We start from the raw sequence: 18,348 nt of genomic DNA on the forward strand, positions 1-18,348 counted from the left end.
TCGCGCCCCGGGCCAAAGGCAGGCGCCAAACCGCTGCGCCACCCAGGGATCCCAGGAGACTCCATTTTAAAGGATCACTTACTTTATTCCTCAAAACAGTCCAGGAAAGTATATATCATTTTTCTTATTTTATAGATAAGGGATCAAGGCATATGGAGTTTGAGTAAGGTCATCTGGTTAGAAAGTAGCTTGGCTAGGTTTGGTGTTAGACTGCTTCTTCTGAGCTCATTACTGAAGTTAGCCTGTATCTGAGAAGACCTTAAGAATAACAGAACTGATTTTGTTTGTCTGTCACCCTGGATTAGATACATTTAGCTCTTTGGGTATTATGTGGTACTTACAAAGGTGTCTACCTCAGGACACAAGCATGAGGTAAATGTGTTTCTCTGTCAGCTTTTCTTTCAGAATAAAAAATAGATCTAAGGACATGATCTAAATTTTCAATCTGAAATCAGTGGGATTGTCCATCATGCTTTTCACAGAAAAGTGGTCCTTCCCCATCCTGAAATTTGAACAGGCTGGTGGTTGCAGCAGATTGCAGTTCCCAAAGATAGCTGCTACAAGTATCTCCTGTTTCTGGTGCTCCTCTGCCATGAAACTTTGCTACTTTCCCAACAAGAGTTGAAGGCTATTTTTCCACTCCCTTGGATATGGGCAGGCTCTGTGACTGCTCTAACAAACAGAATGGGAAGAAGTGCTACTGCTTCTAGGAAGCCAGTTGTATGATGAGAAGCATGACTACTATCCTCAGACCACGATGTTGTGAGAAACCCAAGCTATGTGGAAAAGTCATTTGCTGATGGCCCCAGTTGAGCTCAGTCAACATCAACTGCCAGCCCTATGAAGGAGCCACCTTGAACATCCAGCCCAGCCAAGCCTTACAATAACTGCAACGCAAGCCAGCACCTAAATGAAAGTTGTGTGAGAGATCCTAAGCAGGAACTGTCTAGCTGAACTCAGTTAATCCACAGAACCGTGACATAATAATAACTTATTATTTTAAGACACTGCATTTTGGAGAGGCTTGTTACACAGTAGATAATAAGAACAGTGTGCTGGTTTTCTTCTAGAATGAAGCAACTATTTCTTTAGAGCAATTGCGAGTAGATTTTGGGGGCAGGGGATATGTTAAAATCTCACACATACCCTAAGTGGTGGCTAAGCAATTTTCTAGATGAGGAGGGTTATTTCTATAAAGAATCGAGGGACTGTGTCTACATAAACATTTTTATATTTTGGGCTACTTCTCAATAAATTTGGCATACAGAGGTATTCAAAGCTGATATTTTGTCAAGAAAACAGTGGGAGAAGGGGTGATATATATATATATAGATATAGGTATAGATATAGATATAATGGAATATTACTCAGCCATCAGAAAGAATGAATACCTACCATTTGCTTTGATGTGGGTGAAACCGCAGAGTATTATGCTGAATGAAATAAGTCAGTTGGAGAAAGACAATTATCATATGGTTTCCCTCATATGTGGAATATAAGAAACAGTAAAAGGGATTATAAGGGAAAGGAGGGAAACTGAGTAGGGAAAAACTAGAGAGGAAGACAAACCATGAGAGAATCCTAACTCTGGGAAACAAATAAAGGGTTGCAGCAGGGGAATAGGGCAGGGAAGATGAGGTAACTGGGTGATGGGCATTACAGAGGGCACTTGATAGGATGAGCACTGGGTGTTATACTATATGTTAGTCAATTGAATTTAAATAAAATATTAAAAAAGAAAGAAAAAAAAACAGAATGGGTTCTTGGCAAAATGATTAGAAAATATGGAGTCAGTTTACCATAATGCTGTCAAACTATTCTCCTTTTTCAAAGCAACAGCCAAACATGATTTAGTCCCTGAACAGCCTCAGAATGCCAATAACTTGATTTACTTTTATATTACTTGCCAAATTCCACCTGAGCTGATGAGAGAGAATTCAGCACTAATGATCCCAAGAAAGAGAATAAAATGCTGGGAACAGAAGGATGTTCTAAAAATTCCTGAAGGTTAGGTATAAGAGAAAATAATGTTTAGATAAAAAATAAACTCTTTTTTCCTAGGGGCTGTCAGAAGGCCAGCACAGAGTCTGTCAAATCTCTTCAGCCTCTGGAGCTACTGCTTGGTTTTTGTTTGTTTTAACAATGACCTTAAGGGCAGGCAAGATACTGAATCATGAAAGAAAAATTTACTACTATTTAAAATCTTGCCCTTATAAATAAAGAGAGGGCATATATATATATATATATATATATATATATATATATATATATATTTTAAAAACTGTTCAATAACAAGGCAAGAATAAAGAAATTATGGTTGCTTGATTAGCACACTCCATTCCTGGGGCAATTTGGTTAACTCAAGTTTTCTGTCATTAACTCTAACAATAAGATTTAAAAATTATTGCCATATTGCTAAATAATGGAAAGAGTTTCACAACAACAGTACTTTCATTGAATCTTTTAAAGAACTCCTAAAAAAGACAAAGTAATTTGTCCACACGGTGAATGTGTTCCCCTCTCTAGTTTATTAAGTCCTGAAAAGTTATGTAAGGGTGGCATTCGTTCACTTATTATGCCAACTATGACCAAATGAAGTTTCCACTGATTCTCGAGTTAGAAACTGGGTGAACTCTCCTTTTCCTGCCACTCTCAGAGATTTCCATTACAAGAACTAGGGCCACAGGGGCACCTGGGTGGCTCAGTTGTTTAAGTACCTGACTCATAATTTCAGCTCAGGTCATTCAGGGTCCTGAGATCGAGGGCCTCCCCGGCCCCTGCCATTTTGGTCTCTGCCACCAAGTGTGGAGCCTGTATTAAGATTCTCTTTCCCTCTCCCACTGCCCAACCCCCAGCCCTCTCTCTCTCTCCCTCTAAACAAAAAAGAGCAACTAACATTTGAGGTAGCATGATGTTTTGCTTCGTTGTAACTCCTTGTGTTTTAAATGTTTTTTGTATAATTTCCTTTGCCCAAGTTTTAAAAGTCGTTAAGTGTTCACTGAGGAAAACATTTTAAATGCAGAAAGGAATTAAAAAAAAAAAAAAAAAGATCTTCAATTCTGCTACCCAGAGAAACCACCCTTCCTTCTACTCTTTTGATCAGTTAAAACCAACACTACTGAACTGATTATCTATTGTTGCCTAACAAACCACTACAATTTGTAGTTTATTCTTTAGACCCAGTTCATGATCTGATCACAAAATTCCTATGTATACCACAATGCTGATATGGGTTCTGCTTACACAATCAGAACCCTAAACCAATCTTTCTTAATGCTGATGGGATTTCTTGGTTAAAAAAATGAAAAAACAAAACAAAAAACCCCCACAAAAACCAAATGATAGAAGAGAAAAATGTCATGAAACAAAAGGATAAATTTAAATGAACAGATAAAACTAGAAGCTCATTGAAATACAATAGGAAGAGTACATAGTATAAATTTTATAATGTGATGACAAATTAAGATTTTGAAACTGGAAGTTACTTTTCCATGGAAACTGATGTTATGAAAATAATCATAATAACCAAAACTTAAAAAATAAAGGAAGTTTTTAGCAGGAAATCTCAATGTGCTCCCAAACTGATGGATACTTTTAAGAAGTAACTTTTAAGAATATTATTTACAACTGAGTAAGACCAATAATATCCAGTTCAGAGAGTTTTCATCTCTGCTTATTTATCTACTTTACAAAACTACAGGCTGCCCTGAGGTTAAGGCAGGAACTTTGTAGATTTTAAGACTCCTTGTCCACAACAGAGTACGGGTGCTTTTTTCAGGAATCTGAAACCTGAATGATCCCAACCCTCTAGCAGCCAGTGAAATGGTACTGTCCAGCTGCATTTATATATTTAATTCTGCATCCTAAATGAATGGAAGGCTAATTATGGGACCTTCAAATTCTATATTCACAGTGTGTACGGGGCAGGTCCATTTTTTAAAAAATTCTAGTATAGTTCATGTACAGTGTTATATTAGTTTCAGGTGTACAATAGAGTGATTCACCAATTCTATACATGACTCAGTGTTCTTTGTGGTAAGTGCACTCTTAATCCCCTTCACCTTCATGCCCTCCCCTAGGACAGGTCTATTTTTCAATACTTCATTAACTATCATAATTTAGAATAGTTTTACACTTACAGACAAGTTGTCAATATACTACAGAGTTCCCATATATACCGGAAATCCAGTTCCTTCTATTATTAACATCTTCCATTAGGATGGGACATTTGTCACAATAATGAACAAACATTGATAAGATATTCATATTTCCTGTGGTTTTACCTGATGTCCTTTTTCTATACCAGGATCTCTTCCAGAATACCATATTACATTTAATTGCCATGTCTACTTATGTTCCTCTTGGCTGTGACAGTTTCTCAGATTCTACTTGCTTTTGATGACCTTGTTTTCAGGAGTACTGGTCTTTTTTTTTTTTTTTTTTTGTAGAATGTCTCTCAATTGGGCTTGTCTAATGTTTCTTCTCATGATTACACTGAGGTTAGAGATTTTTGGAGGAAGGCCACAGAGATAAAATGCCATTCTCATCATGGCATATCAAGGATTTATACTATCAACATAACTTATCACGGTTAATTTTGATCACCTGGCTCAGATAATGTGTCAGGTTTCTCCACAGTAAAGTTATCTATTTTCCCCCATATTCTTTAAGTATTCTTTTTAAGAAAGTCACCAAGCAGAGCTCACACTTGAGAAGTAGGAAGTTATGCTTTGCCTCCTTGAGGACAGAGAACTCCATAAATGATTTGGACTTATTTTGCACGGGAGACTTATCGATTCTTCTCCATTTATTTATTCCGTCATTTATATTATTATGGACTTATAGATATTTATTTTATAATTTGTTTAAAGTAAATACATTGTTTGCTATACTAGATTTACAGCACAATCTAATAATGGTATTACTAATTTTGTTGCTTCAGTTGTTTTAGCTTTGGCCACTGACAGTTCTTTCAGTTGATTCTTGTGTCCCTGTGACATACCTCATCATTGTGTGTGTATGTGATGTGTGCGTATTGGTACTTCCTAATTTTCTAGTACAACAAAATGCTCCAGGATCATCATATATACTCCCTAGCCCTATGATAAGCCATTTACCCAAGGAGTCTTGGTTCCTTTTTTTTTCCAGAATTGTACTAGACACAAGATCTGGGTGGCGGGTATGCTTGTTGCTCCTGGGGTATCATTGCTTCTAGGTTCTCTTAGCTGACAGAGCAAGAAAGTGTGTGTGTGTGTGTGTGTGTGTGTGTACACATCTCTACATGTGCATATACATTTATAATCACATGTATCTACATGTGTATACATACACAAATATATGCAGGTGTACTTGTGTATGTGTATTTACACATAGCTATTAATATTTCTACACATATCCATCTGTATCTCCATTAGGTTATCAATTCACACTGATGTCTCCAACTCTGATCCATTGCCACAGGATGTGTCTCTTTTTATTCCCCCCTAGAAAAAGAGAGTGAACAGGAGGAGGAGTAAGGGAGGGAGAGAATCTCAAGGAGGCTCTGTGCGAAGTGGGGCTTGATCTCATGACCCTGAGATCATGACCTGAGCCAAAATCAAGAGTCAGGTGCTTCACTGACTGACCTACCCCAGGTATCCTGCCACAGGATGCTTCCCTTGTGTTTTTACAACCTCTCACTCCAACAGTGAGAAGAAACCTGGCTCCACTATTCAGCCACTACTAATTAATTGTAGTGTTTTTAGAATTGTTAACTCTTAGCTCCACAGTAAGAGTATAGTGCTTTATATGCAGTTACTTTTACTTATAGTTTTGACAGATTCCACTCATTTCCAAGGTTACTTAGGTCAGCACATCTCCCTCCACCATTTTCAGGGAGGTTATTTCATGTATTTATAATACTGTTATTAGATTCCTTTGTCAGTCTATATTCTACTCTGGGATTCTGTGACTTCCTAGATGTTTCTTTTCTAATTTATAAACATTAAAGTTCACTCTCTTTGTTGTAGCGCTCTATGCATTTTAACAAATGCAGAGTGTCATGTATCTACCATTACAGTTTATCATAAGGAATAGTTTCACTACCTTAAAATATCCCCTGTGAACAGACTCATAAGTACAGAGAACAAACTGGTGGTTGCCAGAGAGGAGGGGGATGGAGAGTTGTGGGGATGGTCAAAATAGTGAAGGAAATTAAGAGGTACAAACTTCCACTTATAAAATAGGTAAGACATAAAGAGATAAAAAGTACAGCATAGGAGGTATCTTTGAGCTTGCTGAGTAGGCAAAGCTCACCTTCCTCAGTTGAAAAAATTTATGGACAAGAAATTATCATTGAAATTAAATGGTGGCAGACATGTCCAAGGAATATTGCCGGGGGTTTGATCCGTTTGTGAACATATTCACATGGATGAATGTGTGGAAATGAGAATTAGTGGGCAAGAGAACAATATTGGAATGGTGGCAATATGAGGAAATAGTACCATATTAGAAGCTTTGGAATGACTATAAACAATGGATGTGTTCCTCAGAAGAAACCAACTGCTTCCATATGTCCCTTGTCCATAGTACCTGTTTTACTACAATATAAAAATCACGTTGTATACATCTTCATATTGAACTTTTTTGTTAAATAAACTTTTATAGTAGTCAAAAGAAAAGTACAGCACAGAGAATATAGTCAAAAACATTGTAATACATTGTTATAACATTGTATAGTGACAGATGGTGACTATACTTATCCTGGTGCACATTGAGCAATACACAGAATTGTAAAATCACTATGTTGTACACCCGAAAGTAATATAACATATGACAACTATACTTAAAAAAAAAATCCCCTCTGATTCACCTAATCAATCTTCCTTTTCCCATAAACTCCTGGAAACTACTGATCTGTTTACCACACCTCTATGGTTTTGCCTTTTTCTGAATATCATATAGGTAGAATCATACTGTATATATTGTTCAGACTAGATTTTTTCACTTAGCAATATGCACATAAGATTCATGTTTTTGCATGGATGGTAGCTCATTCCTTTTTATCATTGAATAGTATCTCATTGTATGGATGTACTAGTTTGTTCATTCACCCCTTAAAAGACATCTTGGTTGCTTCTAGTTTTTTGGTGATTATGAATAAAGCTGCTATCAATGTTCACATGAAGGTTTTTGCTTAATCATAGTTTTCTTTCTATTTTTTTTTAAGGTTTTATTTCTTCTCAAGTAATCTCTACACCCAATGTGGGGCTTAAACTCACAACCCCAAGATCAAGAGTTACACGTTCTATTGACTGAGCCAGCTAGGTGCCCTTGAACATAGTTTTTCTAGGACGGTGACTGCTGGATACATGTTGAGACTATGTTTAGTTTTGTAAGAGATCTGAATCCATATTGTTCAGAAAAAAAAGTTTATATGTATATTAGGCATAAATCATAAAGTTATTATACAATTTATGACTGGTTTTATTTATTTATATTCATTTCTGTGTTTCCCAAGAATGTTTTAAAGTAATTCGAGCAGCACATATATAATCATGAAAAAGTTAATTTAAAAAGTACAATTAGATAAGGGGCTAACAGGATTCAACCAAATCCAATACTATGTATTGTTTATCTTGTTTTATTAGCCCACCAGCTCCCAGCCAGCTGATTCTTTGACATGAGCTTACACGCTGTGAATGTTAAGGCATCAACACAGACTGTGAAGCATTTCACTATAATGAGATTCTCTGTTCTTTCCTCACAGCTTGTGTTCCCTGACATTCCTTTTCAGGAGAAGTCAAGGAACCCGGCTTAGCATTTGAGAAACTCTGATTCATGTCAGTGCTGCTGTATCTCACTTCTAATAATGAACCTTCTGCTTTATTTCTGAGACCAGTCTTTACTTCATTTTCCAGTTCCAATCAACAGACTCCTATCTTGTTTCTGGTCTAAGTGCCCTCAACTGTACAGATGCATAAAGTATATATATTAAAAAAAAAGGTTTTTCTCCAATTAAGCAAGCCCTGAAGCGATCTAGTTAGGAGAAGGCTGTCAGTAAATGAAAATCTGTAGTATACCATCACACACTGACAGGAACAAAAAAAAAAAAAAAAAGGAGTCTGCTCATTACATTTCAGAAAGTATCACCGTCATTATCCATTGTTTTAATTTTCAAAGAAGGAGGAAATTTGGCATCTCGTATCACACAAAGTACGGAGGAAATAAATTAAATTAGACTTAATATGAACACAAAGCAGGCGGTTACAATGGCATCTTCATATATTTATTATAATGTTGACAAGCTAAAATAATACATTCTCCTCCCTCCAAAGATGAAGTATGAATTTTTTATGCCTGGTTATTTATTCCCATCTTTTCTGAATGACAGGTATAACATCTATTGTTAGAATTACTGGGAACTTTATAAAAACAAATCACGTGGTAAGCAAATCCCGTATCTCTGTTAATACTGGGTGTTATTTGCTCACAAATAAAGTCCACAAAAAGAGAGAGAGAGAGAGAGACTTATCAAAGCCCAGACTCAGAAACATTACTACGTGTTTTTGATACTCTCACCTCCAGGGCATAAATGATTAATTTCGAGTGATGTTACCTCACTAAGTTTGCCAACTGAGGAGTAAAACGTATATGCTTTGATTTTATTTTTAGCACAGCATAAGAGATAAGAGAGAAATATGAACAACCTGCAGAAAAGGCACACCACTGTGTTTTTGTTCCAGATACTTTAATAACCGTGGTGGAGACTTTGGTGGCTCTCTCAAATGTCATTTATTTCCCCTCACTCTGTGGTTAGAATTGAGCCACTTGGGTAAAAAATGCTTATGTTTCGGTGTGATGAATAAATCCAGTATCTAGAATGACCATGGGGGTCAAACAGAATCAAGCTCTGAAGAGGGCTCCTTTCCTGCTTTCTATTTGAATACCAGCATCCTGCTCTTACAGAAGAGGCCAAAACTCGAACTCTAAGGTCCTATTTGTGTTGGCTGTACTTTTGAAAGTTACACGGGGGAAGTTCCAGAGGACAAATTAGAAGCTATCCTTTACTGGGCAAGCAAAGGTCAAAAGTAACTACGTTCAACAACTCTTAGACGGCACCTCGCATCAGAGGAAAGCATATTTAAAAGCAATCACATTTTGCAACAATACTGAGAAAAGGGAAGTCATTATCAACACCCTGCATCTTTAAATTAGAGGAGCAGAGGTCTGTTTATTCTCTAGTTACAAATGCTGCAAACTGGCTAAAGCATGTGGCGCTCTGTAAAGCAGAAATTAATGTGGTGACGGAAAACAAAACAAAACAAAAACAAAAACAGAAAAACCCAGCTAAAACACACCAAATAACCAAAACACTTCACAACGCACTCCATCAGCCTCCCAGCCCACTCATTATTCATGCCGTGTCTCTGTGCTTGGCTCTCATTATTCTGTTGCTTGAAATCCCCTTCCCAATCTCATCTGCCAATGAAAGCCTGCTTTCCACTCAAGGCTCTGCTGCAATGCCAGCTCTGTGAATCTTCTTAGATATCCCATAAAGGTCCCCCACTCCATTCTGGTTCTCCCCAAAGACTTCAAAGGCCTCTATTAGAGACTTACAGTATATCTATCTGTCTGTTTCCTGGAGTTTCCTGAGAATTAACAACCATGCCTCGCCAATCTTCATATTCTTTCAGTGCCCCAGACAATGCCTAGCTGCCAGTGAGAATTGAATCCATTGAAATACGGATTTACTCAAGAAACACATTGTACCAGGGCCCTAATACTGTTCATCTGCATATGGTCAGTTCGGTGCATTAATATGGGAAAGAAAAAAAGCCATTTGAAATAGGATTTCAGTCATGGTTTGCTATGCTGGCTGTTTGAATGATTACAGTAGTTGCTCTAAAACCCACCTTTGATTCATTGATTTCTGTATCTACTGAGTATATACTTTGATGCCGCTTCTTGGTGGGAGAGTGAAAGGTGCTATGATGATATACACTGTGCCTTACTTGTGTTTCTACCATGGAATAACAACTAACCTTAGAATTGCATCCAGGTGTCCTTTCAACTAGTAACAAAAATAATCACTATAATTTGCACTGGGCTTTATGTTTACAAAGCACTTTGGTGGACATTCTTTTATTCTTATAATATTCTGTTCCTGAATCAGGAACTGTGCCTCTGTACAACACTTGAAACTTAGAAGGCTGATTCGACAAATCACTCGTCCTTAAAGAAGTACATACACTCTTCTGTTCTACTCTAAAACAAATCACCACAGTGCCAGCAAAATCTGTTAAGACCTTGAATGTGCCGGGCTCAGGTACCACAAAAAGGCTAGCTGGAAAAAGGATGTCTTCCAAGAAAGATGACGAGGTAGCACTCTTTCCCCTATTCCTTTCAAGCCACAACAAACATAGTAAAAGAGAATACTACCCAAACCCTCCACTCATAACAGCTGTTATTCCCTTAAGAAACTAAAAGGTTTAGGTGATCCTCTAATTCTGTGGAAGAACCAGAGGCTGATGTCAACATCATGTGCATGAGAGAAGAGGGAATGAGAATGGGATCCTTGAGTTAGAAGGTGAACTTCAGGGAGAGGTCATGTGCTCAAGTGATTGTTTCCGAAGCTGCTCTAGGAAGAGGTTCTCTTTGTCTAAAGTCAGATACCCTCAAACCACTCTCCACCTTTACTTTGGCTTGGGAACCCTGAGTCCTATCGAATTTCCATAAACCAGAAATTCTCTACCTCAAGTCCAGATGTCCCCACACCCCCCGCAACCCACTCAATTCCAGCCCCAGCCTGAGCTCCAAACCAACCTGTACTTGGAAGGAGAAAGGGGAGAGAGAAGAGGTACTTCACAGAGTTTGACCCTTTGTCTGGAATATCAGCTTTATTCTTGTCAGTTTCTTTTACCTTATTCCCAAGAGTGGTAAGAATGTTTAAATGACTTGGGAAATTGGGATAATTCAAAGTCATGGTCTTTTGTTACTATATTAGCTGCTCTGTGGAGTCACAGAAGTAACCATGGTTGTATTTGTTAAAAAGAATAATTTAAATTGATTCTTAAAAGAGGTCCCAACTAGAACGTCTTCATTGGAATGTCTATATCTTAGTATAATAAACATTATCAATTTAATGTTTATAATATTCATTCACCTAAGTTATCACCTATTTAGAGTGATATAGTGACTGTGGTTCTTAAGCACTTAGCCCTCCTAGTGATCTACAGTTACAAATGGAATCACAGACTCTTCCCTGTCCATCCATACAGTGCTTTGGAGAACACTAGCTGCCTACAGAGAACTCCTTTAGCAGTGGGGCAGGGCCACTTGCCAGTGTTTGCCAGCTAGAAATCACTGCTCCAAAAAGAGTTCTCACCAGTTTCTAGAGCATTTCCTTTACTCAAAGATGTCTCCTAATCGCCAAGTTTTCAGCTCTGTAACTGGTTGCTCTGACATTTACTGGAAATATAATGCACTGGAAATACATATGGGAGCTCTCTCAAACTCAGCAAGCAGGAGGAGGATGTAGCCACACCTAAAGTTTGATTCCACTCTCCTTTCCTGCTAAAACATATTAGAACATTCTTTTTATATCACAATTTGATTGTACTCAGGAAGTGATGACTTAGACAAGCATGTTTCAAATCAGTCCTCAACGCTATGGATAAGGATGACGTCAAAAGCTAACTCTACCATGAGCTAGGACACTGGATAGACAAGAATGTTCTCACTTACACAAAGATATCTAGAAATAGTGAATCAAAAGCCATTGACATATATGTAAATTCAGGGAAATACATGTTAAAAAAAAACCCTCCATAATCAAAGAATTTATTAACTCCTAAGGGGAAATAGCTTACGAAGGACAGATGTTAAGGAAAACAACACAATGTTTTAGCAAATAGTAAGAGGAAGCACTTTAAAACTCAGACTGGAATGTCTTTCATTAGTCAAGATACTTGCTTTGGAGAAGGAAGGGACTGAATACTGTGATGTCTGGAGTAATTTACCTTTAAATTATTTATATGTAAAAAGTTAAGCTACATAAACAAAGCTGGATGATCCCTGAGCTTTCTTCTAACTGCCTTTTGTTTATCAATGTCAGAGAATGACAGAAAATTGGGGATCTTTAAGATAATGAGAAAATGACATAATCCCACTTACATTACACATTCCCAAGTTCAAAATTCAAATTTTGCTTTTATTATTCTCCTTTTAAAAAAATTAACTTCAGGGACACCTGGGTTGCTCAGTGGTTGAGTGTCTGCCTTTGGCTCAGGTTGTGATCCCAGGTCCGGGAGTCCCGCATCGGGCTCCCTGCAGGGAGCCTCTTCTCTCTCTGCCTATGTCTCTGCCTCTCTCTCTCTGTGTATCTCTCATGAATAAATAAATAAATCTTAAAAAAAAAAAAAAAAAAAAGACAGGCAAAGACATGGGCAGAGGGAGAAGCAGGCTCCTTGCAGGGACCCTGATATGGGACTAGATCCCAGGTCCTGGGATCATGCCCTGAGCTAAAGGCAGACATTTAACTGCTGAGCCACCCAGGTATCCCAATAAATTTTTTTTTAAAAGTTAACTTAAATCATACAAATAATTACAGCTGTACCATTCTCCTACTGACAAGAATGAAAGCTATTTTCCATTTTTCAATAGAAACAATGCTTAAGTGAACAGTCTTGTGCAAGCTTCCTCATGCACATGGGCAGCTTCTTTGGGTGGATACGAAGATGTGGAAGTCCTGGGTCACGGGTGTGCACGTTTAAATTTTAACAGATACTGCTACAGTGTCCTCTAAGATGTCTGCCACTGTTATATGAATACATATTTTCCTATAACCATGCCAAAATCTGATAGTATTAAGCTTCAAATTTTTGCCAGTCTAAGGAATCATGTTTTAATTTGCATTTCCCTGATTAAAATTAAAGTTATATTAGGCAATACCATCCGGACTGGTAATTAAATGGTAAAGTGAGTTAAAGCAGGGCAACCTAAAACTGTAAATCTACAATAAGCATATGATTTTATTTTAAAATGCATAGATGCTCATTTCCTCGAATAAGGCTTCTCCCTTAGGTAAGGAACCACACACAAAGCTCCACATGCACCCCTGTACAAACCACAGCCTTATAATGTACATCTAAGGTTCCCTGGTTTGGTTTCTTAACTGAAGCAAGAATGCAAAGACATTGTGAAATAATCTGAGTGCAGAATTTAATTTAATTTAATTTAACAGCAAGCTTTTTAGTCATGTGCCTTCATCAAGACTTTCTAAAGCATTTAATTTAATTTTCAATGAAACAGCTCTCTTTCCACACTTGGTTTCAGTGGTTTACATATTACTTAATAAATTACATAATTCCAATGACATTCAACCAGTATAAACAGGTTTCGGAACCATCACACGGGCTCTTGGAAAACATATTTTACTGAGGGAGCGCAAGCACAGGCGTGTTCTAGAGAGTAGCCCACAAGCCATCCAGGCGAGCACGCCGAGGGCTGCAGTCGGCATCTTTCACAAGGGGATTTATGACAGTCTTCTAAGGCAGGGAGTTAGATAAAAGAGTATCCACTGTACCAATGATGTGGAACATCTTTTCATATGCTTACTGCCCAATATCCTCTACTGTGAACCATCTGTTTCTGTTCATTGCATATACCTGTTTTTCCTCATGAATTATCTTTTTCTTAATTATTTACAAGTGTTCTAAGTCTCAGATATTAATTAATCTTTTGCCTTTTATAGGTCATAAATATTTTCTCTCAGGCTGTAGCCTATCTATTAACTACTTTTTTTGTAGTTATTCTGTTTCATGGAAGTATTTAATTTTAATCTTTTTTTAAGACTTTATTTATTTATTCATGAGAGACAGACAGAGAGAGGCAGAGACCTAAGTAGAGGGAGAAGCAGGTTCCCTGCAGTTGCCCTATGTGGGACTTGATCCTGAAACCCCAGGATCACACCCTGAGCTGGAGGCAGACGCTCAACACTGAGCCACCCAGGAGTCCCATAAATATTTAACAAGTTTTTGAGCCACCCAGGTGCTCCTAGTTTTAATCTAATGAAATAAATGATTTTTCTTTCTTTTTAGCTTTAGCTTACTATGTCTTGTTTAAGAAAACCTCCCTTTGCTAAGATTCTAAACCTATTTGTCTATGTTTCTTCTAATACCTCAGTCATTTTGCTATTACCAAGCTCCAGAGGATGAACTGAAAAGTTCAGAAGTTTTGGATTTTGACCAAAATTATAAAACTAGAAACAATGAAGCCTGGATCTAGATTGATATATATTTATATATAATCAAAGCCAATGCAACAATTTCACATCACCTTCCTGAAGAACAAATTAAAGACTGAGAGAAGTAAAGTGAAATATACAGATGTCTAATAATGATGAAATTGGGGATAAATGCACATCTTTGCACTGAGAATACATAAATGACTAACATACAAAGGATTCATTATCACCCTCAGAAAACCAGCACAATCTCCTCCACCCATAGAAACTGCAGCCAAAGGGCTAGAGCAACTGGAGATCTAAATACTACTGAGCAACTACTAGGTGTCAACTACTGTGACATACAGGTCCAATTACTCTTCATTCATTTATTCGTTCATTCATCCATTCTAGCAAAATATATATATATATACTCTGAACACCTAACGTGTTCCAGGCAGTGATCCTGAGCTCCACACCCTCATGTCTGTCCTTTGCTAGATTCCTCCACACGGATGTTCTCCAAATTCCTATGGCTTTGCTTACTCAAAACCAACCTCTACATTCACAATGTACCTTAGATTATTATAGCCATTCAGGTCACATGCCTTTTTCTATCTGCTACCAGAAAGTGAGCTCTCTTGGGTGAGATATATATCTGATGCACCTCTTGTGTCATCCAAAGCACAGAGTCTAAGGACCCTGGTGGTGGAGGCATTCTCTTACTTTTTTGTGTGATCAGTGGCTTAACTTTCTCTCTTGCAAACTACAATGTGATATTTTTAAGGGTGGGCAAGAATGAATAACGAATGAACGACAGGGAGGAAAGGAACAAACATCTTGTATCTTTATCAAACCCAATCTTCCTAAGTGATTTTCCCACTTTGTTGAGGTCACTATTTATTCTCACATTCATCAGTTGCCATTGGCATTACACAATCTCGATTATTCTCTCTTCTTTTAACGTCTATTATAAGCTGTCAAATCTTGCTTCAACTACAACTTTATCCAAATCTTTTCTGTTCTCTCTGCCACCACTTTGCTTTCAGGCTCACTGTCTCTTGCAAAAAGCTATTATAAATGATCTCCAACAGGGGCTCCCCACCCTAATCCATATGACACCCACTGCTGCCATGTAAACTTTCCTGATTCATAATCTCATTCTGTCAATCCTTTGCTTGAAACCTTCAAAGGCTCCCTATGATCCATGGGATTCATTTCAGACTCTCAGCTGGACATCAAGGCTCTATAGAATATCCTATCCACATTTTGATTATAATTTCCCACTGCTATCCTACCGACACTTTCTCCTCCTCCCACCCACTCCTCAATCAAACAGGATTACATGTCTTTCATTAAATACACCTCGCATTTTCCAGCTCCATCACTTCTGCCTGGGACAACCTTACACTTGCTCTTTTGTGAAATAGGTCCTGACACCCAAACAGCCAAGATCTCTGCCTCTTTTGATATCAGCCGCACTTTGTACTGCCTTCTTGGAATCAATTTTGCTTGTTTGATTTATGTATTTACTTATGTATTTAATCCTGTTTTATTCATAGTCATTTGGTATTTACCTTGCTTACTACCATGAGGCACCTTCAGGTAAGGGTCAGTGGTTTCCTTATTTTGTATTTCTCTGCAGTCTAGTACAGAGCCTTGTACCTAGAAGCAATTAATAAAATATTTGTGGGAACTGAACTGTTCTCTAAACTTTGCTGTAAGCTCATTGAGGACAGTGACTTTAAGTATTGCTGAGCCTCTTGATACAAATAAGGGCCTTATATGTAATAGGTGATCAAAACATATTTGTTTAAATAACTTTGTAGTTCCCAAGAAAGATTTTTCAAAATATGTGAATACTAGCATTAACCTAAATGACTCATTTAGAAACTTCTCACCAGTTAACATAAAAAAGGGGGAAAGGAACAATGACTCTAACATTCTTTTCCTTTTGTTTTATATGATAACACCTAACTCTTACTAGGTGTTTATCATATGCCAGGTTTTGTACTCCAGGTCTTATAATGTTCATCTTATGTAGTTCTCACCACAGCCCCAGGAGGCACTCTTTCCCCACTTGATGGGCAGGAGGGGCAGAGAAGTGAAGTAACTTGACCCCACCGTGAGCAAGTGGCAGAGCTGAGATTTGAACCCAGGCAGTTTTCTGTCTCTAGAGCCCACGACTGTCATCATCATGCCACACTATCTGGATTGAGTTTGCTGAGCCTCTTAATTTTAACAGTTTGAGTAAAAAAAAAAAAGAAAAAAAAACTTTCTAAAAATATCAAAACAAGAACTTCTTGTCTTTTAGATTATTTTAATGGATGGAAAAATAAAGAATTGTTAAACCTATTTCATCCACCTCAATGTAAGCTTCAAATTTAGGAGGCTATTAGTTTTCTCAAACAACATGCATGGTTGATTATGTATCCCAAAGGATGGATCAGATGACAAAGATAATATACTATCAGATAAATGAAAAATCACTTCATTTTGGAAAGCTGTGTAGAAATCTCAGAATCAAAGATAATCACTTACTCCCCAACCTCCAAGCAAGTCTGCACATCCTTTAAAAATGCCTGTTGGTGGTCTGGACTGATTGGTTGGCAGAAAAGGGGAGTGGGGGTTGTCACAGATAACCTAAGAGTAAAATAAAACAAAACAACAGCAACAAAAAACCCCAAACCAGAAATTTCTCTCTTTTTGAATTTTTATTCAGTCTGCAAAGAAAAGCACTAGTGCCAGTTCTGGCCAAGTTCTGGAAAAGAATATACTGGCACTGAGGAACTGAGAGACTGAGAAATTAGAAAGAAGGTAAAAGGTGTATCAGCTTTAAATATGATGAGGGCAAATTGAAGAAAAACTCACATGCTGTAAGATACAGGATTTCAGAGATATAAGTATGCAAAGTAGGGATAGATTCTATTGTTAGATCCAAGGAACAGCCACTACTAGCCTGAACACCAGTGTCTCTTTAGCTTCCAATGGAAATACTAAAGATGAGATTTATAACTCAAGATGAAATTATACCAAGCAAGGACAAAGTCTGATTTTCAGTAAAATGAAGTAGAAAAATACCAACTGATGCTTCAACTCCTTGGGCCTTCTATTTATCTACTCAAAGTTAGAAAAAATTGATGTAAAAAGTTGGATCATAGTAACTCCCACTACTAGTCATAGATGTTGCTTTCTAGATTTAAGTGCTAATGTTAAAATATACCATAGGTGATCTCTGTGACTCAAGCAACACCTTAAATCTAAGTCCCATTTATAAAGCAAAATTTTATTACAGAGTATTTTCACTCTTTTACAATGATCTAAAATAGTCAGTTGCTGGTCACTTCAGTGTTTCAAAGTATAGTTCAGACGTTCAGAAAAGAACAGAGGAGAAAGAATTAGTCCATTATGTTCATTAATGTATCATGGAAAATGACAGCCTGAAGCTCATGAGCACTGGCCAAGTCCCTCTGCTGTAGCAGAAATCATAAAAACAAAAACAAAGCACATAATGGAAAAAAAAGAGTTTAAGTCAAGTGAAAACACTTTATGACGTTTCAAGCTTCTTAAAAATACATCCACTCAAATGTGAAAGCATAGCAAATAATTAATCCCAAAATAAGCTATAAAAACAATTTTGCTTGCACACAACTGAATAAATGCACATTCTTAATGGTCTGTAATGTCTTTTAAGAATTCAGCTAATATGGCATTAACTAAATGTTTTCACAGAGATGGAACATTAAGGTGTAATATGCATACTGATTCATATGAAACAAAGGGCCTCCTAACTTTCTGTTTCAGATCATTGCTATTCTCACATTCACTCAGAAGCCTCAATCCCTTTAACATTGTGAATGTGAAGTAGGGACTATTTTTATAGAGACCTAACTTAAAAGTACATCATTTTCCTCTCAAAGGCAGCTTTATCAACAACATTCCATGAACAGAGTAATGAAGCTTAGCCGTTCATTCTAACTGGGTAAGAAGAGTTAAAAACGTGGAGAAAAAGAAAAAAATATATTGGTTCCCCCACACATACCATAAATCTCAATACTCCTTCATGCTTTCTACTTTAAATTTAACCATTTTAAGATGCTAATAATTTTGCAATATTTCCCCCTGGAGCATTCTCTATCAAGATT

General features: G+C 37.3%; 1 protein-coding gene and 1 pseudogene across 4 annotated transcripts in view; one reads left to right on the top strand and one right to left on the bottom strand.

The window, feature by feature from the left end:
- The window catches only part of C13H1orf21 (chromosome 13 C1orf21 homolog), a 227,404-nt gene that overhangs the window by 93,824 nt on the left and 115,232 nt on the right, over positions 1–18,348 (bottom strand). The window lies entirely within an intron of this gene.
- On the top strand, positions 6,245–6,504 carry LOC112921817 (small nuclear ribonucleoprotein G pseudogene; annotated as a pseudogene).

Source organism: Vulpes vulpes, chromosome 13 (genome assembly GCF_048418805.1).
Source record: "Vulpes vulpes isolate BD-2025 chromosome 13, VulVul3, whole genome shotgun sequence".
Classification (NCBI taxonomy): Eukaryota; Metazoa; Chordata; class Mammalia; order Carnivora; family Canidae; genus Vulpes; species Vulpes vulpes.